The 27,220-nt window shown below is 36.4% G+C and overlaps 1 long non-coding RNA gene across 1 annotated transcript in view; it reads right to left on the reverse strand.

The window, feature by feature from the left end:
• LOC118009428 overlaps positions 1-27,220 on the reverse strand; it is a 572,526-nt gene that overhangs the window by 129,686 nt on the left and 415,620 nt on the right. Inside the window, exons 9-11 of the long non-coding RNA XR_004678925.1 lie at positions 14,566-14,992; positions 9,242-9,344; positions 8,901-8,952 (exon numbers count right to left, since the gene is read on the reverse strand). This is a non-coding gene — a long non-coding RNA (uncharacterized LOC118009428). The remainder of the gene's footprint in view (positions 1-8,900; positions 8,953-9,241; positions 9,345-14,565; positions 14,993-27,220) is intronic.

Below are 27,220 nucleotides of genomic sequence, written 5' to 3' on the forward strand. Positions count from 1 at the left end.
TCAGAGAAGATGGGCAGATTAGTGAAAAGGTTTGCTTGGAAATAGCTGTTGTCAAGCTGTGAGTTATCCCCACCCCTTTGCAGGAGGGGCTGGTATTTCCTTCTAACCACAAGTGAGGGGGGCTTTACTGGGACCTCTCAGAGGGCTTTGACATGGCTCCATCTTGGGAAATCGAGGGGCTGGAGGAACCTTGAGGGCAGAACCAGAAGAGGCTACCCTGTTGGCATCAGCCTCCACACTACTGATCATGAAAACAAGTGGTATGTGGGTATTTGCCTAGATCAGAAGTTGGCTTTCTTGGAGAGACTCCCATGTGAGGAAGTTTTGAGCCCTGCCTTTAAAAAATCACTTAAAGAGAAGAGTAATTCTTAGCAAAAAGAGACTGTAAGTTTATAGTGAATGCCCAGGGCTGAGGGTGGGGCATTAGTGACTGTCCAAAGTAGAGAAACATCTGTTCAGGTTATAAGAACTACAGCGGGGAGGGTCCTGTAGGGAACCTCTTAAGAGCCCATGAAAATATCACATTGATAAAGATGCAGAGCCACCATCCAGGCCCTTCCAGGTCTGACAGTTTTAATTAGCTGCTAGGATCAATGGGCTCAAAACCAACCAGCCAGGTAGGAATTTGCCTTATCCCTCACCTCTACTCCCCACCTGAATTTAGATGTTGGAGAAGTCCTAAACAAAAGCAAGCATATGGGAGAGGGAGGAAGCAGGCTAAGAGGAGAGACCTGGAGGGCAAGACCACCTTCCCTATATGTAGGCTCACAACCAGAAGGTCCAAACTGGGGAAGGGAGATATATCTCAAACTTATGTTTAGAGCTTTGGTTATTATGTGCAGCTGGATATTTATTCTACTTACAAAGTGAGGTCGTGTTTGTCATTTAAAGTAACCACAGATCACACAAGAGAACAGAGAAGCCAAAGGGACCTGCCGAAACTTTCATTAAAGACTGGGGAAAGTTATCCCTATTGAAGAAAGTTTAAAGGGATAGTAGGTTTAAAAAAATAATAATAAAGGAACATATGGGTAACAACCCATGCATTTTGTTCATTGTATGTTTAAGTTATAAATACATAGGTAAAGTTTAGGGAAGTAGTCCTTAATCAGAGCTTTGTAGCAGATCCCCTAAGGAGACGCTTCAAAACGCACGTGCTCAGATTTCATCCTGGATATTCTGATTTGTCAGTTTGTGGTGGAGTACCAAGTGTATTTTTGGGGGGCATGGGGGGAATCTCCAGGGAATTCTGATGCTCACCTCCGAAGCACAGTTTACTTACATAAATTGTGAAGAACAATTTACTTATATAAAGCCATGGATTATAGTTCATTAATAACAAGTCATTGAAACAAAACAGGTTGGGGAGGAATGTAACTAACTTGCTGAATCAGAATTAATTTTGAGCTAGATGGGCCACGTTGTTTATATTGTGTAATATTTCTTCTGTTCTGCCAGGATTGGTACCTAATGCCAAAAGAGTAATGGTGAAGGCTCTAAAGAACAATTTGTATGTAATCATTGGAAGCGGGAGGTAGTGGACATGGAGGACCCACTGCAATCCTGAATGCAGAGTAGCCCAAGAAGCAGTATTCAGGAAAAGAATGCAGATTTGCTCCGCAGCAGGATTATGGCTGAGGGAGGCTTTTAAACATCACTACTGAGTTTCTGAAACTCTTATCCCATCTCCAACTCCTTCAACTGGAATGAATGATAAGCAACTGGAAGTGTAAAAAATCTTATGCAGTCTTCATTTCAAGTTCAATGATACAGCAAGTTGTAGTTAAGAAGGTTCAGAGGGAAAAATCAATGTTTCCTATTTTTATGGAGCCACTAGAATCAGTTTGCTTCTTTCGAAGCATCGTTTGAGTTCATACTTATTTTGCCAATTCATACAATCTGTAATATTCAATCAATCATGTATGTATGACAAAATCAGCCTCTAAAATTGGTGTGGTAAGAGAGACAGAGAATCAGCTATATGTAACTGAATGTTCTTTTTTTTTCCCTGCCTGAAAGTATGTTTGAGAATTTAGTTATCAGTTCCTTTAAAACAGTCACAATAATTTGTTTGGTGCTTTATAGTTTTCAAAGTGTTCTCACAAACAATATCTCTTTTTTTACTCATAACAATCCAAGGAAAAAGGTATGACAAGTACTAAAATTCAATCAAATATCCTAACAACTGAAAGTAGCTAAAACCACTAAATGATTAAGTACCCTTTTACTTTTCTCCTAGACTCTGTAGATATATAGATAATAACTCTGAACAGCTTCATGGTTTACATGTATCATTTAGTAGAAAGCTTTTTTTAAGTTTTTATTTAAATTCCAGTTAGTTAACATAAACTATAATATTAGTTACAGTGTACAATATAGCGATTCAACGCTTCTGTACAAAACCCGGTGCTCATCACTATTACCTATTACCTATTACCAATTTAAGCCCTCCCCCTACCCACCTCCCAATGGAATATTACTCAGCCACAAAATAAAAAATGAAATCTTGCCATTTACAATGACATGGATGGAGCTAGAGAGTATAATGCTAAGTGGAATAAAGTCAGTCAGAGAAAGATAAATACCATATGATCTCACTCATATGTGGAATTTAAGAAACAAGGCAAACAAGCAAAGGGGGGGTTGGTAGAGAGAAGCAAACCAAGAAAGCTTTTCTACATGACAAAAATTCTGACTAATTTGGTGCCCTTACAGAGGCTGACTTTATCCAAACAGGAGCCTTGTGAGAGACATTGAAGGTTAATATTGGAAGGGTACTATCATGAAGTAGCTCCAGACCTCCAAGACCATCCCAGGCCTCTAGGAGTTAGTTTTCTGATTCTGCATGTCACTTTGAAACAGCCAACCAAATGCATAAGGTCTCTCTCTCTTAAGACTTGTCATTTGTTTTCAGCTCAACAGCTGAGTCACAAAGGAAGGAAACATTTCTGAGGGTTTAAAGAAGCTGGTCTTTCTTATAATTAGCAAACACCTGCTGTCATAGGTAAGGATGGTGTGGAAAGGGCTAAATAGAGCAAAGTCTGAAACAGAACATCCCAAATGTCATTTAAAGTGCAAATCCTAAGTTGCATGATTCTGGAGTTTTCAATCAGAACCCTAGAGAAAATATCCATGAGATCGAATTTAAAACCTCTCCATGTAAGCCCATGTAAAGTCAAATGAGTAAAACTCCCACAATACATTTGTCTTTCCATATCTCTGTCTAGAATCTTTATGAAAATGTAGAATGAACATCTAGTTGGAGTCCTGATTCCACAGAGTAGCCAGGTAGCCTTGGCCGAAGCCACTTCACTTCTACTCACCATCCTTTGACATCTGTAAAACTAGGATATTACCAGTTACCTTACCTTCAGATTACATAGTATAAAATGTGAAATTATTTTACAAATTTCAGACCACTATACAAATGGAAGATTATTATTTCTATAGGATGTCCCATCCACCTGGGCAGCACATAATAGAACACATTTTGGCCTTCACAGTTACTATTGTGAGCTCCTTATTTCTATCATCATAGCACACTGCTTTCTACTCCTTTCTTACATCAACTTGGCCCTCATCCTTCTAGGTAGTGTCTCATGCTCTGGCCTTTGCTTGATGACTGAGTTGATTTATCTGTGTTGACCCTAGGCAAACCACCTACCTGACCAAATTCTGATCCCCAGGGTTCCATCCTAGTGTCATAAGTCTGGCTAGTGCCTCTCCTAGGATATACCCCTGAAGGTGGAAGGGAATATTTGTCTCTCTTACCTCAATTCCATTCCCATTTCCTAGGTGCTAGCAAAGTGACTGCATGAGGACAAAGGACAATCTTGTGGGACACAGATAAGGGTGAAAGGGAGCTTGGGCACTCTCCACATTCCTTACATTTTTTAAATTCCCCATGTCATCACTTCTGCCTTCCAACAGCAGAATTGAGTCAGGAGAATTGGCCGTTCCAGCCTCCCTTCTACTATGATGCAGACAAGAGACCTAAATCAGGTCCACCAACCAGATACACCCATGAGACATCTATTTGGAAGTGAGCAATGTGAGTGTGAAGGCTTGCCAAGGCATGCATTGTTGATATGGGTGACCGTGAAGAGTCCAGTTTGGAAAGTAGTAACATAACATAATAAAATAAAAAATAAAAAAAAGAAAGTAGTAATAACAGTTGTACAAAGGTCAAGTTCCTGGAATGGGTGGCAGCTGCAGTTAGGTTGGGTCTTGCAGCAGACAGAGACAGCAACAGCAGGTTCCTCACAAGTTCCCTTCTGCAGCATGGTTTTCATGGTTGGTTTTGAAAGCTTAGGGTAGAGTCTGTTTCTCTCGCCCTGTCAGCAATTCTGAGCCACCTAGTGCACTTTAATAAATTCCCTTTGTATGACAAAACTGACTCACAGAGGCTGAGCTGCTTTCCAAGGGTCGCACAGGTAGTAAGAGCTGAGATGAAAAGGGAAACACTGTGTCATCTCCACAACACATTGAACTGTTTAGTGAAAGTTGTTGATTCAAATTACTCATCCTTTCTTACATACTCTTTAATATTTAGCTATTCATTCAGGCTTTTTTGCTCCTGGCTAGAACCTACAGACCAAGAATGTGACCATCAAAACATCATGATCTTGGGTGCCTGGGTGGCTCAGATGGTTAAGCGTCTGCCTTCGGCTCAGGTCGTGATCCCAGGGTCCTGGGATCGAGTCCCACATCGGTCTCCCTGCTCCTTGGGAGCCTGCTTCTCCCTCTGCCTCTCTCTCTCTCTCTCTGTCTCTCATGAATAAATAAATAAAATCCTTAAAAAAAAATCATGATCTTTGGAGTAGAGAGGACAGTTTTGCAAAGAATTACAGTGACTTCCCTTGACACAAGCATTTAAGTGCTATGACATGCTCTCAACTGAAATGACCCCCAGTGACTCAGATGTGTTTCTCTAGTGGAGGGTTATGCACTCAGTGACTCTCTCTGAGTCATTTCAAGGCAACAGAATCCACAGCTCTTTATCAGACAAAAGCACATTGTTGAGGATTATCAAGGTCTGCAAGGGCCAGTGGGCTTGTTTGTGACTCAGAAGGGAGCCAGGAGGGCGGAAGTGAGACCTGTCTACTGTGACTTGTTTTACTGTTCCTGTGTGGTTTTCATATATGCCTTTTGGTATTCTGACCCAGACATCTCAGGGATGGCAAAGCAAGTGGTCCTTTTTGGAACATGCATTGGGGGATATAAAAGGAGATGTATGCAATAGATGGACTGGCAGGAATAAGCAGTCCCCAAATTAAAATGTGTTCATTGTGGCACTTGTGAATTATATAGAGCAAGTATTCAATTCCAGCCTCATCTCCCACTCATTTGCTGGTATGTTTAGGGAATGAAATTGGCTTTGATATTCTTCTAAGGAATACTACTGGGAAGCAAATCTGGAAAAAAATGATCACAAATCAAAGAGTAAACATTTTCAGATTACCAGTTTCTCCCCTTTATCTGTGTCTTCCATTAGACATGTTGCATGGATCCCAGCACATTGTGCTTTAAATTTAGGTCTGAAATAACAGTAGCTACTAACTTCCCTCCTCATCTACCTCATTAGAATATCCCTGACACAGAATTACATTTACATTTTATTTTGGTTCTAAGTTACTGCAATAATCTACTACAGTAGATTTTAGCCTGATCCAAAGTCTTTTACTATAGGAATTAAATAAAGTTGTCTGTTATTGGAAATTTCAAGGTTTACATTCTATGTTCAAAGCCATGCAGCCTAAAAATAGGATGGGTGCAAACCACTGACCTCCTGAGTCAGATTTTTTTAGTACCAGATATTTAGTAGCAAAATTCTTACTTCACAGGAAGTTTTACTCAAAATCCCAATATGTAAAATAGGTATAAGGGATATTTGATTACAAAGTTTATGTTTAAAATATGCAAAACATACTCGTTTTAACATCAGTGAGAACACTGGAATAATCCTGACAAACAAAAATTTGAAATCAGGAAAGTGATTGACAGTTACAGTCTTATATTAAAATCCACATGTAATATATTCCTGTATACTTTGGGTTGCATAGTAATGAGAAGAATGTAATTCACATAGATAAGCATTATAAAAGTGGAAATTTTAACGGCTTGCTTTGAAACCTCAAGATATTTTTCGGCAATCGTGATTCTAAAACTTTAAATAGGAGTATATGAAATTATGTTCCAAAGGTTGAAACTTATGAATGTGAAAGTTAAACAAAAAGCACCCAAAACTTAAAAGTTCCAAAAATATCTATAATTCAATTTCACTGTGGCGCAACTGATTATATATTCACTTGTTATTACACAATTCATGATTATTCAGTGGCAGGGGCATCAGCTGAGAATGCATGTTTAAGTACTCCTTGGCATTTAATTATTGAGGCTTGTATATAACATAAATATGTACTTCCCTGCACATTTACATGTAAAAAGACACATGCAGACCTGAATTTGCATGAAAGTACTACAATTTCCCTGATCTCACCCTTTTACAGAAAGTTCACCTATCTGTGGAAATGGTAGGAGAAGACTTTAGTCCAAGTCTTAAGCGTGAAAACATACACATATATATATACACATTCAAACACACAGAATTTACTGGCACCACATATTAACAAATTAGAGATTCTTCTCATGTTAAAAATGCAATATATCACCTATGAGTGGCATGATGTTTTTGAATTGTGATTTTTAAATAATAAATATAATCAAACACTTATAATCCCTTCAAAACTTCTGGAAAAGTTAGAGTCTCTGAGCTCTGAACATCACTGTCATAAATTACAACCCATAGGCTGAAATAAAGGATTAAAAAGAGAAAGCAAACTCTTCATCCTCATCGCCGTGACTGGCACAAAGTGGTACTAATAGATCCGTCTGTCCAGTGCACCAGGAGTATTCAAACACAAATGAGAGTAATACGGTGAGTGGATAGTTCATGTACACATGTCCAAAAGATGCAATTACATAAGAAGAAATTCTTACCCATAAAATAGGAAAAATTAGTATTTGGCCCAGAATCTTGGTCCTAATCAGTAGATTATTCATTTTGCTTCTCTAGAAGTCTAAGAAGGGGCCATACATTTTGAGAGCTCTCATGTGGGTAGAATATATCCATTCTGTGCGTGGAATACGAGCTCTTCTTCTTCTGTCACCCAAGAGCAATTTCTGTCCTAAAGTGATCTTTAGAGGAGATGTATATTTTCTTAGTAAGGTCTTTTTTCCCCCTTTGAAATTGGATACAAATCAGGAGTTTGTCTAACAGACCAATATATATAAGGGACAGAAATGATCAATAGATGTATTTGTCCTAGCAATGACCATTGAACATGAGACTGATCAGAGGTGAGGACATGGACAGGAATGTGTAGTCCTATGTAGCCCACCAAAGGTTTGCTCTCTAGCTACCAGGGCAGTATTTTGCTACCGGTAGAGGAACTTTGTCGTGCAGGGTACATAAATCATTTGGTACCCTGTCCATGTACAGTGTGCAAACAACACAGACTTTTTATTTTGACGTTTTTAGTGGCTACAAAGATAAATAATGTCACAGCACCCCTTTAGTTCATTCCCTCCAGAATTCAGCTTGTTTTCAGTATATGCAGTGTTTAAATGAATTCCTACCCTGACTCCATACTCCTGCCCCACTTACTTTGGGCAGCCTTAAAGATGATTTTACCATTTCACAACCTATAAGTCATTAAATCTATAGATTCTACCAAGGGATATGAAAGTTGCTACTTCAAAGTTTTCCCGAGGAACCAGGAAGAATTCAATTCCTACAAAACTTGCAATGCTGGACACACCTGCTAAAGGAGCTTGTGATTTCTAAAGAAAGGGCGGGATTTCTCTGGGAGCATGGCCATGCATTTTTGGTCCAATCACCGTGACTGTAGCAGGACTTAATCCAGGCTCAGATTTGCAGGCCAGGACCAAAGTGGGCCTATGAAGGATGGAGAATGGAACTCTTGCTAGATTGAAGTAACTAGGAGATTTCTACTCTGGGAATTCAGAAGACCCTGGAAGTGTGAGGAGAAAGGGTGAAACTCTAGTTAGAGATTTGTCACTTTCAGGTAGGCCTGATTAACCATAGATTAACCTCAGAGACACTCAGGATAGCTTGGCAAATTCCCCCCAAAGTCTAGGAGCAACTATGATCTTAAACATAATACTATACTACACCTTCAACTGACAATAACTCACAATGCACAATATACAGAAAGCCCTTGATGGATACTATTGAAAACAAGGAAAGTGGATTTACTTTTCTCTTCAACCGTCTCATACTGAGTAAAAAAAAAAAAAAAAAAAAAATATGGATGGAACACAAATTTTTCATGGGGCTCATAACTGAATACTGAACCCAGATTTATTTCACTCTTTCTGGAACAAGGAACTTGGGATCTCTTATCAACTCAGGTATTCCTAATGAATAAAAGTCCATTAATTCAACAAAAGCATCTTAAAATCTTAAATATTCTTAGGAAATACTAAGTGTTGAGAGCTGTCAGGGACAAAACTCAAATCGTATGATGCACAAGCCAATCTGTGTTTGTCTCAATTGAATTTGAACCTTCTCTTTTTTAAGGTATCTTTTTTCACAAGCTTGTCCTCATAATGCTCTCAAGAGGTAACTCTGAATTACTAAATTTCCCTATCTCAAATTGTCTTTTTTTTAAAGTGTTTATTTAAATTCCAGTTGTTAATACACAGTGTAAAATTAGTTTCAGGTATACAGTACTTCCATACAATACCCGGTGCTCATCACAACAAGTCAAATTATCTTTTTTAAGAACAAAGGAGAACTTGGTCAGTGATGGCACCCTGGCACAGAAGGAGCACTAGCCTAGGAGGCGAAAGATGTAAGAAACACTTTGATCACTTACCTGAGTGGCCTCAGACAGATTCCTCAATTTCTCTGATGCTTGATTTTCTTGTCTGAATGATGAGAAGATTGAACAAGATAGCCTTTTAGGTTCTCTTTAAATTTAAAGTTCTATGCCTCTTTGACTTAGGCTAAGTCTATTTCCTCATTTCAAAAATGTAGGAGGTAATGGGGCAATCCTGATGTCTCATAGAATGTTTTAAAAAGTATATAAAATGCTTGGGATAGAATAGCCTGCATATAATCTGGACAAATATGTAAGCCAAGCATTATGTTATGCATTTTATATACAATATGTCAAAGAGCCTGGCCAATATTAAGTGGAATATGCTTTTTACCCACCATCTTGCTCTACCGTGCAATGTTTCTTTAGAAGTCACTGCCTCTTTCTTATGTTAGAGTGAGGAACGGAAGTCCAAAGAGATTTATGGATGTGTAATTCAGTCTGTTGAATGTAAAAAGCCAGAGTACAAAATGTAATTATAATGTGGCTAGAAAGAAAATAAGAAATTTGCATATCATGGATCCAGTAGTAGGGAAATTTCTTTAAATTAGAATTGTAATCTTTCTTCCATGAATAAATCTTTAGCCTTAGCACATATTAAATTAACATAAGGTCAGTTCTTCCCCTACCTCAACATAGCATGGTTTTAAGCTATAAGAAGCCAGGGAAATAATTTAATTCAAAGCTCTCATTTTGGAAGTAAGTAAATTGAGACTTGGAATGTGTACCACCAACATGCACAAGATTGTAGGACTGAAGTAGTGGTGCTGGGACTCTTCTGATATCCAGTCTGTTGCTCATTCTGCTGTAGTTAAGCAGTCACCGGAGAAGAGTATGGAGTATGGAGAGGCAGGGAAGAATACTAGTGTTTGTTTTAGTTTAATTTTAGTTCCCTGTGATCTAATCCTCTTTGAAACTTAGCTGATACCAGCTATTTTCCCTCTTTGTCTTTAGTTGTCCCCTAGAGCACTAGGGAAAGGGCATTGTGGTTCCCAGGGCAGCAGCCCCGATTCCTGTGTTAATTTGTCCCCTGGGATGGAACCCAACCTCATCACAGCCTGACATTTAGATGAGCCCAGAGTTCTCCCTATTCTAGCATTGAAATCATTGAGAAATGTCTAAATTTGCTTTGAAAAGACTGTCGGTAAAGTCCAATGCTGGGATGAGCTAGAGCTAGCTCAAAGCCTCCATTTTCCCTTGATTTCACGGTTTTAAAATAAAAAGAAACCATTAGAGGATGGGTCTATATCCTAGGCTTTTTAGAAAAAAATACAGGCTATTTACCACAATGCTGCAATTAACCAGATTCTTCTGGTTGAATCCATAGGCTATTCAAGCATGTATTTAAATGAAAAACTCAACAGAATTTTTAGTGACTCTACTTCCATCCGCTCTTGCAACCAAAGTACACCTGGTAGGTCTTAGGAAAAATCTGTATGAGGGTGAAATTTTAGCATGGTTGGGAGTAGCATTTTCCAAATGAAGAATATTAATATCTTATTCACTGAAAAGAAAGAGGAGGAAACAGTATCTGGTAAGCTTGAAACAGTGACTGTAGTTTTCAGATGACAAGTAAGAAGCTGAGATGGCTAATTATTATCCAGGAGGTGTCATTAAAATATTAGCTCATGAAGTGTGATTACAGAGTGCAAGCCTACGCAAAACTGCCTATTTTTCTACACCCTGAGACTTGAAAAGTTACTTTTCTTTATCATTAGTGTTATTATCATTGCTAGAATGATAAGAGGACATTACATAACCATGTCAAGTGAGTCTCAGCACTTCCACAAGTGATTGAGTGCTGCCTTTCATGGAGGACTTCTAGAATAACACCAGGTCATTAGAGCAAATTCCTCATATGCCCAAAACTCTGAGTAATGCAATCATCTTAAACTTTCACAATTACCAGAATGTTAGCATTTTTTAACAGTGACCTTACTCTAGGCGCTTTCCTACTGATGCACATTTTTCTTATAAAGCCCATGTTAGAAATAATTATTCAAGTTACCAAAATCTGGTGAGGAATGAAAAAGGTGGATTTGACACCCAGATATAGCCTATTAACCACAGTGTGGTAAATAACTTTACTTCATTTTTAAACCTTTGAAAATATAGTAAAGATGATTTTCATATGTAGGGACTAAAATAGTTACTGGGAGATAAGTAAAGATGATTTCTCACTGAAATGTGGATAAGCTCTCAAAGGTTTAAGTCACACTTGGACTATGACTCCTACTATTTTTAAAAATCATGTTTATTGAAGTATATTTCATATTTAATAAAATAACTCCTTTTTAGTGCACGGTTCTGACTTTGACCATACATACAATGCATAACCACCACCACAATCAAGATATAGAACATTTCGGGCGCCTGGGTGTCTCAGTTGGTTAAGTGACTGCCTTCGGCTCGGGTCATGATCCCGGAGTCCCGGGATTGAGTCCCACATCGGGCTCCCTGCTCAGCGAGGAGCCTGCTTCTCCCTCTGACCCTCCCCCACTCATGTACTCTCTCTCTCTCATTCTCACTCTCTCAAAATAAATAAATAATCTTTTTTAAAAAAAAAGATATAGAACATTTCCACCACCCCAAAAAGTTCTCTTATGCTTTAATAGTTTGACCCTCTTTTATAAAACCCACAATTTTTAGTTCCTTCTGACTCAACCTTCTTCTCAGTTTAGCTGAGCTAATATTAATTGTTTTGCCTTTTGTGTCCTTCAGTTGGCCCTTCCAAGCACTGCAGAATTAGAAACTGTGGTTTTCAGTACAAGTTTTGATTCTAATGTTTTTTTGTTTTGTTTTGTTTTTTGGGTTTTTTTTTTTTTTTTTAAGATTTTATTTATTTATTTGACAGAGAGAGAGACAGAGAGAGAGGGAACACAAGCAGGGGGAGTGGGAGAGGGAGAAGCAGGCTTCCCACAGAGCAGGGAGCCCGATGCAGGGCTCGATCCCAGGACCCTGGGATCATGACCTGAGCCGAAGGCAGATGCTTAACCGACTGAGCCACCCAGGCTCACCCCTGATTCTAATGTTTTAATGAATTCTTAGTTTTAATGCTGCCCACTATATAATTTTTTTCCACAAATTGAATTTTTGGGGCCTTGTCTAAGAAACGGCATCTAAGATCACAAAGATTTTCTCCTATGTATTCTTGTAGAAGTTTTATAGTTAAAATTTTCACATTTAATTTTGAGGAGCTGATTTTTGTACGGGGCATAAGGTATGAGTTATGGTCACTTATTTCTTGCATATGTGTATTCAATTATGTGCACGAAGTTTTTTAAAAAGACTGTGCTAATATGTTTTCATTTGACGCTCACTGTCAGCTGGAACCTTAGTGGGTGTTTCTACCATATCACCTGTATGTGGTCTCTCCACATGGTCTGAACATCCTCAGAAGCCCAGATGCCTGTGACAAGGTGGCCAGACTTCTTCATTGGCAGTTCGGGGCTCTAAGTGCCCCAGCCAACAAGGCAGAAGCTGTACCACCATTTATGACTTAGCTGCAGCATCTCTTCTGCCATACTTTACTGGCTCCTGTGGTTACAAGCCCACCAAATTCCAAGAGGAATGGACAGGAGGAATGGGTTACATACAATGGCCATACTGAAAAAAAGTATGCAGGATGAGTACTATCACTGAGCCTTCTTTAGAAAATACAGTCTGCCAAAGCAAACTGCCCTTATTTTACTCTGCCTAATGCAAGAAACTCATTGGAAATTGTCTTCTTTCAAAAAAAAAAAGTCCAAAAAAAGACGTTTTGGATTCCTAGACAGCCATGAACTTCCACACAGCCAGAATGGCCATATAGACTCATCTACATGACTGAATCATGACAGAAGAATGAGATATCTCAGGAAAGTTCATCGTAATTGTTTTCCTTAGGGTAGCTTTATATGGCTATAGAATTTTATATCTCCCCCTACTCTGGGCATATTAGAGATGTGGAAACTGGAAAAGGAAGAGGAGAAGTGTATCTAAGCGATGCCACCCATTTCTCACTTGGCAACTCTCCCCCACCCCCCCCAACATCCCACGGTTGAGAAAAGCTCTCTGACCCTGAGGCTTTTGGTCCAAGTCCTTCACATGGATATGCAGCCTGGCCAAAGGACCACTGACCTAAATCTATCAAGGTGCCCTTGCTCAAGAGGAAAAGGATTCATGACTTTATATACAGAGATGCTATATCGCCTGAGTCTGAGAATAAGAATAGCTGGTTAATGGAGTAGTTGAGGGTGTTAGGTTTGGGGCTAAGAAAGGTGGATTCCCAGGATATCTGAGTGAGTAAATTTTATGTTATATATATTTTGCCACAATTTTAAAAAGATATATGCAAGGGTAAAAAAAAAAAAAAAAACACAGTATCTAAATTAATATCATAAGTACATTTCAAAGCAAAGTTATCATGATAAAGACTACAAATATGCTAAAATCCACTCATTCATAATGGTACTCAGAAAAGACAAACTAATTGCTCACCTTTGAAGATTGCTAGGACACCAAATCAGTATTCTGAAGATTACAAATAAAGAGAAAACGCAAACCTTTAATATCTACTTTCCTGTACAAACTATTTCAAAATAACCACCTATTTATTTAGAGAAAATTTGTGTCTATAGTAGAAATTTAGCGAACAAAAGAAGAAGACATAGCATTATGAAGTCACTATTTTGAAACCTCTAATGAAAGAATGGATCTAGGCAATTACCATAAATAACTGTTTAAACCATTAAGTCTATGAGGAAGCTTTATGATGAATGGATTAGGCCGGCACCATCTGAGCTCACTGCGGTGTTGTATCATCACTAAAAGACCAGACATCGTGGCCTCCTGCTGTAATGCAGTGGGAACTACATAATACCACTGATGAAAGATTCTTGCATATAAACAAAACAAAAGATTTAAACAAGTGTCTCCATATATGCAGGAGATAGATGAGTATGTTAAAAGGTACCACAAGGATGCAAAGAGCCAAATTCAGAATTTGAGATATTCAACAAGTTAAAAGATTTAGTTCCACCGATAAATTACATGAAAAATACTAAGAGACCTACCAACCAAAAGCAATATGTGGGCCTTGCTTGCATCCTGATTCAAGCAAAACAACCACAAAAGGACATTTTTACATAGTAAAAAATAAGCAGGGACTAGATATTAGATAACAATGAGAATTAATATTAATAGTTTTCAGAGTGATAATGGATGTTTTAGGTGTATCTGTTAGTAACGAGGTACATACTGGACGTACAGGTGAAATTATACAACATTTGGTGTTTTAAATATTCATCAGGGAAAAATAGTGTGATATGACTGAAACTAGATTGGCAAAATATTGATGATTATTGAAGCCAGGTGCTGAGTAAATGGGAGCTGATGATACTATTCTCTTAGCTTTTAAATGTTTTTAATTTTTACAATAAAAATACTTCAAAAATATTGCTTTAATTATTATGTGCTATGAGACCTGTAAGTAATTATGAGAGTTACATAATTAGTGGAGAAAAAAGTCTGAGTGAAACACTGAGAGGTTTCTGTTTCTTTGTGTCCTGACTTTTTTTTCTGGTTTATGAAAAAAAAAAAAAGAGTATTCATACTTTAAAATGATGGGTTGGGTACTATTAAATTTGCTATCATCCAAATGAAATTTTCTTGGTTATGTTACCTGGTTAATAGAGAACCTATTAGCCCATAGGTTTTGTTGCAGATATTCAGTTCCTTGGAGAGGCAGAAAGAGCCTAGAATTGGAGACAAGGAGACCTCATCTCATGTCCATGCCCTACTATTAACTGTTATTTTTCTGATTTTACTTCCTTTTCCCTGTATGTGTATGTGAGAGATCAAGTAAGATATGTAAAGCATTCAGCCATGCTGTAATACCAAATACACTTAAGTTTTCCTGTATTCATCTCTGTATTCCCCACACCATTTTTCACACTATGAAAATTTGGCCATAAATGCGTTTAAAAAACTTACCATGTCTGTTGACACAAATACAAAAGGCCAAAAGGATACCTTTCTGTAGGTCAAACATATAATTTAAAGCATTCTTACAGTCTTCATTTTCCTCTTCAGTCCCTCATGCATTTCTCCTAAAAGACATAACAAAGTATCTACCACCAAAATGCTTCTTAAAATGTTGTTATTCTTTATTTTATTTGGTGAAAGAAATCCCAGTTTAATTATACTGAAGCCTGTTCTTTTTACCTTACCAGTTTCAATCACTTGCACGATGTGTAATGGGGAGTATAATGTATGTAATTGAACAGTCACCAACTTTCAGATGCTAAAAGATTTGAAATACCATGTGCTTTTGTTAAATAAAGATCAATTCATTTAGGACATTACATGAGACAATTATATAAGACAGTTAAGAAAATAATAATTCAGTATCACCACTAAATACTTCAAAGTAGCATTGAAGGTTTTTTTTTTTTTTAATCATTATTTGACTATAGTTGACACACAATGTTACATTAATTTCAGGTAGACAACATAGTGATGCAACTTCTCTATCCTTTAAATTGTACTTACCACAAGTGTAGCTACCATCTCTCACCACACAGCACTATTACAGTATCTTTGACCATATTCCTTATGGTGTGCCTTTTATTCCCAGACATTCATTCCATAACTGGAAGACTTTATCTCCCACTCCCCTTCACCTATTTCACCCAACCCCTCATCCCCCTCCCCTATGGCAACCTTCAGCTTGTTTTCTGTATTTATACATCTGATTCTGATTTTTGCTTGTTTGTTTATATGATTTTTTTTTTGGATTCCACATATGAGTGAAATCATATGGCATTTGTCTTTCTCAGGCTGACTTATTTTACTTAGGGTAATACCCTCTAGGTCCATCCATGTTGTCACAAATGGCAAAACATCAACCTTTTTATGGTTGCATAATATTCCAGTGTGTGTCTTGGGGAGGTGTACCACATCTTCTTTATCCATTTGTCAAAGAATGGACATTTAGGTTGTTTCCATATCTTGGCTATTGTAAATAATGCTGCAGTTAACATAAGGGTGCATATATCTTTTTGAATTAGTGTTTTTGTTTTCTTTGGTTAAATACTCAGCAGTGGAATTATTGGATCATATGGTATTTATATTTTTAATTTTTTGAAGAACATTCCATTTTCCACAGTGGTTGTACCAATTTTAATTCTAACTAACAGTGCACAAGGGTTCCTTTTTCTCCTCATGCTTGCCAACATTGGTATCTCCTGTGATTCTCAAAACTCAGTTTAGTAGGTACAATTATTATTCCATTTTCCAACTAAATATACTGAGACTCAGGAACAAAGTTATTTGCCCAAAATAATACAACCAGAATTCAGAAAAGTCAGGTCTCAAACCCAGGTCTCCTATTGCAAAATCTTCCTATTGTGTGTTGGGCAGTATAATTCCATTAACTAGGGTCAGTCTACACTGGGAAAAGAAACATTCAGCTGCCATATTAGAAGATTCAGTAATGCCTATTTTTTTTAATGATCCCAGCATTACTACCATAAAAATATGCATCAGATTCTATGATATTGAATAGGGGGTGGTAGCAAACACACTATAGCCATTTTATGTAATTATGTCACCATTGTTCCTGGTCTAGCAAAGCTAATTGAGTTCCCCAATTGCTCTTATCATTGTCATTGATGCAGAGTATATGAACAACTCATGTCCTTCAACAAAGTCCAGCCTTATTTTTTTTTAAGTACACAAACTAAGCTAGGCAAGCCTAAAATCTGCCATTTTGAACATTTGGTTGGAGATATTTTGTATATCATTTAAAAACATTGGTTATACAAGGAGTCTATTGTTATCCCTCCCAATCTCAGGTAGTAGCAAAACAGACTGAAGGTACCCCTGATTAGTGATTACCCTCCCCAAGTAGGTACACCAGTGGATTGCAGTTAGTACAATTCATCAGTATTCTAATGCCTCATCAGTAACATGACAAGTACAAAGCTCACCAATACCAAATTCTTAATTAAACAAGAAAATAAAGAAATACCACAGATTTACACACAAATTTAGTTTCTGAAGTAAGGCAGCTAAGGATATGTCAGTATTTTAGACATACTTGATCTGTGACTCATATATCCCCCTCTGAAAGAAGCTTGAAAGAAAAATTAGAGGAACTCCTTCCTTGTTTTCCCCTTCATTTCTCCCCGTTGTTTTTCTTCCAAATAATAGGAATCTGGTCTTCAATTTGTGGAAAAGTAAACTTGAGGTTGCTACCAACTCTGGAGAATATATAGAGGGGGCATTTACCCCGTATCAGCAAAGGCTTTCAAGGACACTTCCACCAGCTCTACATAGTGTTTCTTCTGCCTTCACCAAATAGTCATCACAATTGCTGACCTGATGATCCTCTAAGACCTCACTGAAATCATGTCTTTCCATAAGGCTTTTCTAGATTCCCCATCAAAATGAACATCTCCTTAACTTACTATTTTATGTACTTTGTCTACTACAGTGTTATATTAGTATGAATCTTTATCTATAGCAATGGCTAGATCTTCATCTCTATCTACATCTACATCTGTGTTTCCTATTTCACTTGACTGTAAGTCCCTAAGAATTCTTTTACCTCCAGTTGTATGCAGCATAGTGCCTGGCACATAGTATTTGTCAAAGTGGATTGAAAGTCAAATAGGCTGAAATTGTGGGTTGTCTCACTACTTTCTTCCAGTTGTCAAATATATTGTGTCCTATGAACCTAATGATTGATTGATTGCTAGACTTACTGAATCAGGCTGGATATATTCCAAATTCAATCAGTAATGTCATACTGCCAGATTTCACATTGCAAAATGATTTACATTAAATAATCTTAAATATATAGAGTATTTTTGATGTAGACTGCTCCCAAATTACTTGGAGATCCCATTTCTCTAGGTGGGATTTTAGAAGCTCATGTAATGGGGTTTTCCTTCTTCTTCTGCCATTTTTCTATGTGAACATAAGCAAGGTACTTAGAATCCCTGTGCAAAATGGAAACAATCACATAGTACTTGTAGCCTAGCAACTTCTCAAAATTGTTATGTGATAATGTCTATAGAGTGCTTTCTGCTTGTGAGATGGAGAGAAGCTTTGTAAAACAAGTCATTACTGGTATCATGAAAGCAATACCTACTGAAGCAAGACAGTATTACCCAACATTTGCCACTAGTTCTATAATACTCTGAGGAGCTGAACTATCCATGATTGAAATTAATTTTAATAACAAAATTAAATGTATGCAGGACAGCCTCAGTTAACCAAAACAGAACTATAGCCCTTGAGCAGCCAGCATTTCTCCAAACTGAGAAGGCCCACATCCTTTAAGCAACAATAGCAATTAAAACAACAGTTATTATTTAGAGCTTACTATGTGCCAAGAATACATCAAAATGTTTAACATGCAATAATTTGATTCTCACAGCAGTCCTGTGAGATAGGCAATATTATTATTTCCATTTGATATATGAGAAAAATGGCACTTGGAGAGATTAAGTAAATTGACAATAGTAACTGAGAAATTACAGACATCGGTTATAGACACAGGCAGTCTGATTCAAGGCCCAGATTTTAACCACAGTCTTTATCCAGTTAAAAGGGAAAAGTGTGAGGACTAGGAGAGGAAGAAAATCTGTTCCTCTTCACCTTGTGACATCTGCAAAAATTTTTTCATGTGACTTACGGTTTTAAGGTTGGATAGCACACAAGTTACAGAAGGGAAAGAAGTAGATGCCACAGCTGTGGTTCTGGAAGGATATGAATTCCAGGAAGATCTGCTGTGGCCATGAGAAGCCTAGGTGGAAAAGTAGATACATCTCCCGTCATCCTCTGTAAGAGGATGACCACGTGCTTCCCAGAGTTCAACTAATACTGCTAATGTAACACTTAGCGTAGTCATGGGATCACCTAATCTCTGACTCACCAACAGTTTCAGCTCAGTTTATTATTAACTAGGAAAAGATATGACAACAGAATGCGCTCATGTGTTCACAAGTTATTCCAGACCTATCTCATTTATTTTATTTTTTTGAACTATTCTTTTTTTAAACTTTATTTTATTATGTTAATTGCCATACATTGCATCATTAGTTTTTTTTAATGTTATGTTAATCACCATACATTACATCATTAGTTTTTGATGTAGTGTTCCATGATTCATTGTTTGTGTATAACACCCAGTGCTCCATGCAGAACGTGCCCTCTTTAATACCCGTCACCAGGCTAACCCATCATTTATTTTTTAAAAAGCCTTCCTGAATTGGTAGATAAAGAGAAGGCCGTAAAGTGAGAATACCTGGAATTCAGCAAAGGTTTTAGACAAGATACTCAAATATAGGCTGACAGTATTGGTAGATGGATTTGGATCTTGTTGAAGGATGAGTGAGGGCTCATGAATGAAAGCAAGGTCAATGTAATGGAATTATTGAGTTACAGGCTGCAGAGGTTTTTCCTGTCATCATCAATGTTTCTGTCAGTAATTTGGATGAGGATACAAAAAGGAAGCCCATCTAATTTGCAGATTTCAGGAAGCTGGAGGATTTCCTGGTAGGTACATAACAGAATCAGAAACCAAAGACTTTAGCAAGCAAGGATGAGGGATTCAAATTAACAAGGTATAACATAAACAGGACTTGAATGACTTTTTATAGCTGCGGAAAATTAGCCAGCAGAAACTATTTAAAAGCAAATTTCAGTTTAATGTGGAAAATACCTTTATAAGAATTAGTACTATTTAAAGATATTCTTTTAAAAAAATTTTATTTATTTATTTGACAGAGAGAGCAAGCACAAGCAGGGAGAGGGGCAGAGGGACAGGGAGAAGCAGGCTCCCCACCAAGCAGGGAGCCCGATGTGGGGCTCAATCCCAGGACCCTGGGATCATGACCTGAGCTGAAGGCAGACACTTAACCCACTGAGCCACCAGGGGCCCTAAAGATATTTTTAAATAAATATCTTGAGACAAAAGTTAAATAAAATACCTAGCCTAAAATACCTGGAAAATTTTATATTAGACATTTAGTTGCCTAAATGGTTCTATTTTTTTTTTATTTTATTATCAATGTACTTTTATTGGAGTATAGTTGACACACAATGTTATAGTAGTTTCAGGTGTTTTACAGAGTGATTCCCCAAGTGTATACCTTATGCTGTGCTCACCACAGTGTAGCTACCCTCTGTCGCTGTACAACTCTGTTACAATATCATTGATTGGGCGCCTGGGTGGCTCAGTTGGTTAAGCGACTGCCTTCAGCTCAGGTCATGATCCTGGAGTCCCGGGATCAAGTCCCACATCAGGCTCCCTGCTCAGCGGGGGGTCTGCTTCTCCCTCTGACCCTCTTCCCTCTCTTGCTATCTGTCTCTCATTCTCTCTCTCTCAAATAAATAAATAAAATCTTAAAAAAAAAAAACAATATCATTGACTATATTCTTTATTCTGTGTCTTTTATTCCTGTGACTATTCATTTTATAACTGGAAGTCTGTATCTCTCATTCATCAGTTTTGCCCACCTCTTCCCTCTAGCAACTATCAAATTATTATTCTCTGTATTTATAGGTCTGATTCTGATTTGAGTTTGTTTATTCATTTGTTTTTCTAGATTCTACATGAGTGAAATCTACATTTGTCTTTCTCAGTTTGACTTATTTCACTTAGCATGATACTCTCTAGGTCCATCCGTATTGCAACAAATGGCATGGTCTCACCCTTTTTAGTGGCTGCATAATATTCCTCTGTGTGTGCGTATGCATATCTTCCATATCCATTTGTCTATCAATGGACACTTAGGTTGCTTCCATATCTTGGCTATTATAAATAATGTTATAATAAACCTAGGTGTGCATATATGTTCAAGTTAGTGTTTCCTTTTCTTTGGTGAGGTACCCAGTAGTGGAATTATTGGTTCATATGGTATTTGTATTTTTAATTTCTTAAGGAACCCCCATACTATTTTCCACAGTGGCTGTGCCAATTTACATTCCCATCAACAGTGTACAATGGTTCCTTTTTCTCCACATTCTCAGCAACACTTGCTATTTCTTGTCTTTCTTATATTAGCCATTCTGCCACATGTAAAGTGACTTCTCTTTGTGGTTTTGATTTGCATTTCCGTGATGATTAGTGATGCTGAGCATCCTTTCATGTGTCTGTGCACTGAATGGTATATAGTTTTATAGGAATGTGTCGTGTATTTTTATATGTCCAAAATGCCATTGGAAAAAAGGAAAATATGACCCTCTCTTTAGTTCAGTGATTTCTTTGAAGAATCATCTCAAATAAAAGAACCAACCTACAGCATTTTCAGAACTCATGAAGTCAAAACTAGGTATACAAGCCGTAGCAAATGTTCTGTATAATAGCATTGCTTGTGTATGACTGTTGAATCATGCTTTTCTCTATATACAGATATAGCACTGAATGAGGAGGAGAATATCCAGAGGAACCCTGAGGTCAAAAGGACCTTGGCTTTCTTTGTTTGAGCTACACTTAATGTGGTATTCCTTCAACTGCATATAAGACCCATAAATTTTTTGGCTATTTTTAAATCTGTTTATATCACTAGGAAAAAAAAAAGACAAGAAAAGATAGAACATTTCAGTGATAAAATTTAGCTTTTTAAGTCCACTTTATCACTGCCAACAGATTTGTTTTCTGTTTAATTTTAGGCCATGTAACTTCTCAAGAGATTTTTCTTGATTTGTTTTAATTTAAAAGGTGTTGAGGTTTTTTTATTATTTCTTTGTTAGTCAAATTCTAGTATTTTTATATGTGTTTTTGAATAATCTAAATGGGCATTAGAGTTTAGAAAATACTAAGTTATATTTAAAATTACTTAGATTTCTGCTAGTATATTAGAACTGATTTTTAAAGAAATATAGTAAACATCTAGGCATATTAGAGCCATGGTTAATAATTACCATGAATTTTCAAAGATTCAAAAATTCTAAAGTGTTCTGCAATGGGAAAAATACAAAAAGTGATTTTAGAAAGTGCACTATAATGTATTGTTGAATTTGGTTTGCTAGCATTTTCTTGAGGATTTTTGCATCTATGTTCATCAGAGATATTGGCCTGTAGTTCTCTTTTTTAGTGGTATCTTTATCTGGTTTTGCTATCAGAGTAATGCTGGCTTCATAGAATGAGTTTGGAAGTTTGCCTTCCTTGTATATTTTTTGAAAAAGTTTGAGAAGAATAGGTATTAACTCTTCTTTAAATGTTTGGTAGAATTCACCTGTGAAGTTATTTGGTCTTGGACTTTTGTTTGTTGGGAGTTTTTTGATAACTGATTCAATTTCTTTGCTGGCTATAAGCCTGTTCAAGCTTTCTCTTTCTTCCTGTTTCAGTTTTGGTAGTTTATATATTTGTAGGAATTTATCCATTTCTGCCTGGTTGTACAATTTGTTAGTGTATAGTTTTTCATAATAATGTTCTTTCATGATTGTTTGTATTTCTGTGGTATTGGTTGTTATTTCTCCGCTATAATTTGTAATTTTATTTATTTGGGTCCTTTCTCTTTTCTTTTTGATGAGTCTGACTAGAGGTTTATCAATTTTATTAATTTTTTCAAAGAACCAGATCCTGGTTTCATTGCAGCATTATCTACAATAGTCAAATTATGGATGGAAACAACCCAAGTGCCCATTGACTGAAGAATGGATAAAGAAGATGTTATATATACATATGTACATTTTTACTGTATACATTTTACATATGTATATGTACATATGTGTATATATGTGTGTGTGTGTGTATATAATGGAATATTACTCAACCAAAAAAAGAATGAAATCTTGCCATTTGCAATAACATGGATGGAGCTAGAGAGTATTATGCTAAGTGAAATTAAGTCAGAGAAGATAAATACCACATGATTTCACTCATATGTGGAATTTAAGAAGTAAAGCATACCAGCAAAGGGAAAAAAAAGAGAGAGAGAGAGAAAGGCAAACCAAGGAACAGATTCTTACTATAGAAAACAAACTGATGGTTACCAGTGGGGATGGGTTAAATAGGTGACGGGGATTAAGGAGTGCCCTTGCTGTGATGAGCGCAGGGTGATGTTTAGAAGAGTTAAATTACTATATTGTACACCTGAAACATAAAACACTGTACATTAACTAACTGGAATTAAAATAAAAATTTAACAAATAAAACATGAAAGGATTTCTTTTTTTAAGTGCACTGTAATTGAATTTCCATAAATAATTTTCATAAAATAACCATCGAATATGTGAGCATTCCAATTTAAAATGAAGTGAATTTAGACTTGCTATAAACATATAACAATGATACATGCGTATGCACATGGGCACACACACACATGCAAAACAAAAGCATTTATCTGGATTAGAAAAGACAGATAAACATCTCTAATGGGATCAAAATGTCAAAGAAGGAACAGGCTGAAATCACGGGTGTGTTGAGCCCAAGATGCTGAAGCAGACAGTGGTATCTTGGATTTTGATCTTGCAGAATTAAGGAAACTAAAAATGTTCTACATGAAATGGAGCTGGGACACAGTGGAAGATGGGGAAACTACTGGAAGTTGGAGTCATTGCTTAAATCCAGGGGGCTAAGCACCATCTATCGTCAGCTAAAAAGAGTGATCATTCTGCATTCTTACCCATAATTATAAAAGTTGATTAGAAGAAAACAGAAAGCTTTATAATCACTAAGGAAGTTGTACTAGGAGCTTATATAATTTTTTCTATGACATACCCAAATTCTCGCAGGCAGAAACTTTAAAGGTGAATTATAAAAGCTAGTATTTGAGGGCTCAAAGGTACAGATAGAGACAATTATAAAACTGATAAATGAGAAGAGCTGAGAAAAAAGTAAAGAGGGAAGAGAGGTTTAGAGTAAAGCTTGATTAGGAAAGAGAAAGTCAGAATAGAACAGAGAAAAAGATGGAAAAGGAGAAAGATGGAAGAAGAGAAAGTTAAAATACATAATACATATATGCTTACATATATATACACATATATATATATGCATACAAACAGACACACATGTGAGAAGGAAATAGAATACTATCTTCAGAGTATTAATGGGAAATAACAGTTAACATAGCTAACTAATCCATCATAAATAAGAGTAAAATGAAAATATGTGAAGACATACAAACACAAAAAGGGTTAGCCATTCATAGATCCTTATTAAAAGAATGAAAGATAGTAAGAAACAATGATAAGCTCTGAAAATGATTTAAAATAATGATAAATTTATATTAAATACAATTTTTTTGCATTTGAGTTTCAAAGTACAGTTGACCCTTGGATACTGAGTGTTAGGGACTCTGATCTCCTGCATAGTAAAAAAAAATCCACATAGAACTTTTGACTTTCCAAAAACTTAACTATTAATAGTATACTGTTGACTGAAGCCTTACCAGCAACATAGTTGATTAGTACATATTTTGTATGTTATATGCATTATATACTTTATTCCTACAATAAAGTAAACCAGAGAGAAGAAAATATTACAAAGGAAATCATAAGGAAGAGAAAATACATGTATAGTACAGTACTGTAAAAAAATCCAGGTATGCGAGAATCCACATAGTTCAAACTCATGATGTTCAAGTTTAACTATATAACATTGTAAATGTTTTTTAAAACTTTGAAGTATAGTTGACACACAATGCTACATTTGTTACAGGTGTACAACAGTGATTAGACAAGTCTGTATGTAGCTCTCATCTGTCACCATGCAACACTACTACAATACCATTGACTATATTCCTTACCTTGTACCTTTTATCCCTATGACTTATTCATTCCATAACTAGAGTTCTGTATCTCCCAGTCCCCTTCACCCACTTTGCCTATCCTCCAATCCCTTTCCCTCTGGCAACCATCAGTTTGTTCTCTATATACAGGCTCTTTCTGCTTTTTGTTTGTTTATTCATTTGTTTTTTAGATTCCACATATAAATGAAACCATATAGTATTTGTCTTTTTCAGTCTGGCTTATTTCACTTAGCATAACACCCCCTAGGTTCATCTATGTTATCAGAAATGTCTAGATCTCATCTTTTTTTATAGCTGAGTAGTATGTTACTATACACACACACGCACACACACACGCACACACCACTTCTGTATCCGTTCATCTATTGATGGACACTTGGGTTGCTTCCACATCTTGGCTATTGTAAATACGGCTGTAGTAAACAAAGGGATACATATATCTTTCCAATTAGTGTTTTCATTTTCTTGGGAAAATACCCAGTAGTGGAATTACTGGATCGTACAGTATTTCTATTTTTAATTTTTTGAGAACTTCCATACTATTTTCCACAATGACTGCACCAATTAACATTCCCACTAACAGTGCACAAGTGTTCCTTTTTCTCCACATCCTCACCAACACTCGATATTTCTTGTCTGTCTGATTCTCACTATTCTGGCAAATGTAAGGGATATGTCAATGTGGTTTTGGTTTGAATTTCCCTGATGACTAGTGATGTTGCATACCTTTTCATGTATCTGTTGGCCATCTGTATGTCTTCTTTGGAAAAATGTCTGTTCATGTCTTTGCCCATCTTTTAATCAAACTGTTGTTTTGGTGTTGAGTTGTATAAGCTCTTCATATATTTTGGATATTTAGTCCTTATCAGATATATCATTTGCAAATATCTTCTTCCATTCAGTAGGTTGCCTTTTCATTTTGTTGATGGTTTCCTTCGTTATGTAAATGCTCTTAATTTTGGGATAGTCCCAATAGTTTATTTTTGTTTTGTTCCCCTGGCCTGAGGAGATATATCTAGAAAAATGTTGCTAAGTCCAATGTCAGTGATGTCAGTGCCTCTGTTTTCTTCTAGAAGTTTTATGGTGTTGGGTCTCACATTTGAGTGTTTAATCCATTTTGAATTTAATTTTGTGTATGGTCCAATTTCATTTTTTTTTGAATGAAGCTGTTCAGTTTCCCCAACACCATTTGTTGAAGACACTGGCTTCCCTATTGAATATTCTTGCCTCCTTTGTCATAGATTAATTCACAATATAATTGTGGGTTCATTTCTGGTCTCCCTATTCTGTTCTATTGATTTATGTGTCTATCTTATGCTAGTACCATGATGTTTTGATTACTGTTGCTTTACTGGGATTGTGATACCTCCAACTTTGTTCTTGTTTTTCAAGATTGCTTTGGCTATTTGGGGTCTTTTGTGGTTTCATACAAATTTTAGGATTATTCTAGTTCCGTGAAAATTGGTTTTAATTTGCATTTCTCTACTAATGAGTTTAAGCATCTTTTCATATGTTCATTGGCCATTGGTATTTTGATAGGGATTGCATTAAATCTGTAGATTTCTTTGGGTGGTCTGCATTTTAGCAATATTAATTCCTCGAAAAGATACTGAAATGCAATATATTTTCATTTGTTTGTGTTATCTTCAGTTTTTTTCATCGATGTTTTGTAGTTTTTGGAGTATAAATCTTTTGCCTTTTTGGTTAAGTTTATTTCTAGGTATTTTTTTTTTTTTGGTACAATTGTAAATCGAATTGTCTTTTTCATTTCTCTTTCTGCTATCTTATTATTAGTGTATGGAAATGCAACACATTTCTGTATATTAATTTTGTATCTTACAACTTTACTGAATTCTCTTATTCTAATAGTTTTTTGGTGGAGTCTTTAGGATTTCCTATGTATAGTATAATGTCATTTGCAAAAAATGACCATTTTACTTCTTCTTTACCAATTTGGATGCCTTCTATTTCTTGTCTGATTGCTATGACTAGAACTTTCAGTACTGTGTTGAATAAAAGTGGCAAGAGTGTACATCCATGTCTTATTCCTGATCTTAGAAGAAAAGCTATCAGTTTTCACCATTAAGTATAATGTTAGCTATGGGTTTGTCCCTTTATTATGTTGAGGTATTTTTCTCTCTAAACCCATTTTTTTGAAAATTTTTATCATGAATGGATATTGAACTTTTGTCACATTCCTTTTCTGCATCTACTGAGATGATTATATGGTTTTTATCCTTCATTTTGTTAATGTTGTATATCATGTTGATTGATTTGCAGATATCGAATCATCCTTCCATTCCTGGAATAAATCTGCTTGATCATGGTGAATGATCCTTTTAATGTATTGTTGAATGTGGAGTGCTAATATTTTCTTAAGGAATTTTGGGTCTGTGTTCATCAAGGATATTGGTCTGTAGTTTTGTTTGTTTTTTGTAGTGTCTCTCTGGTTTTGGAGTCAGGGTGATGCTGGCCATGTAGAGTGTATTTGGAAGCTTTCCTTCCTCCTGTTTTTTGGAATAGTTTAAAGAGAAAAAGTATTAACTCCTCTTTAAATGTTTGCTAGAATTC

This window comes from Mirounga leonina, unplaced genomic scaffold (genome assembly GCF_011800145.1).
Source record: "Mirounga leonina isolate KUSES-001 unplaced genomic scaffold, KU_Mleo_1.0 Mir_127, whole genome shotgun sequence".
NCBI lineage: Eukaryota > Metazoa > Chordata > Mammalia > Carnivora > Phocidae > Mirounga > Mirounga leonina.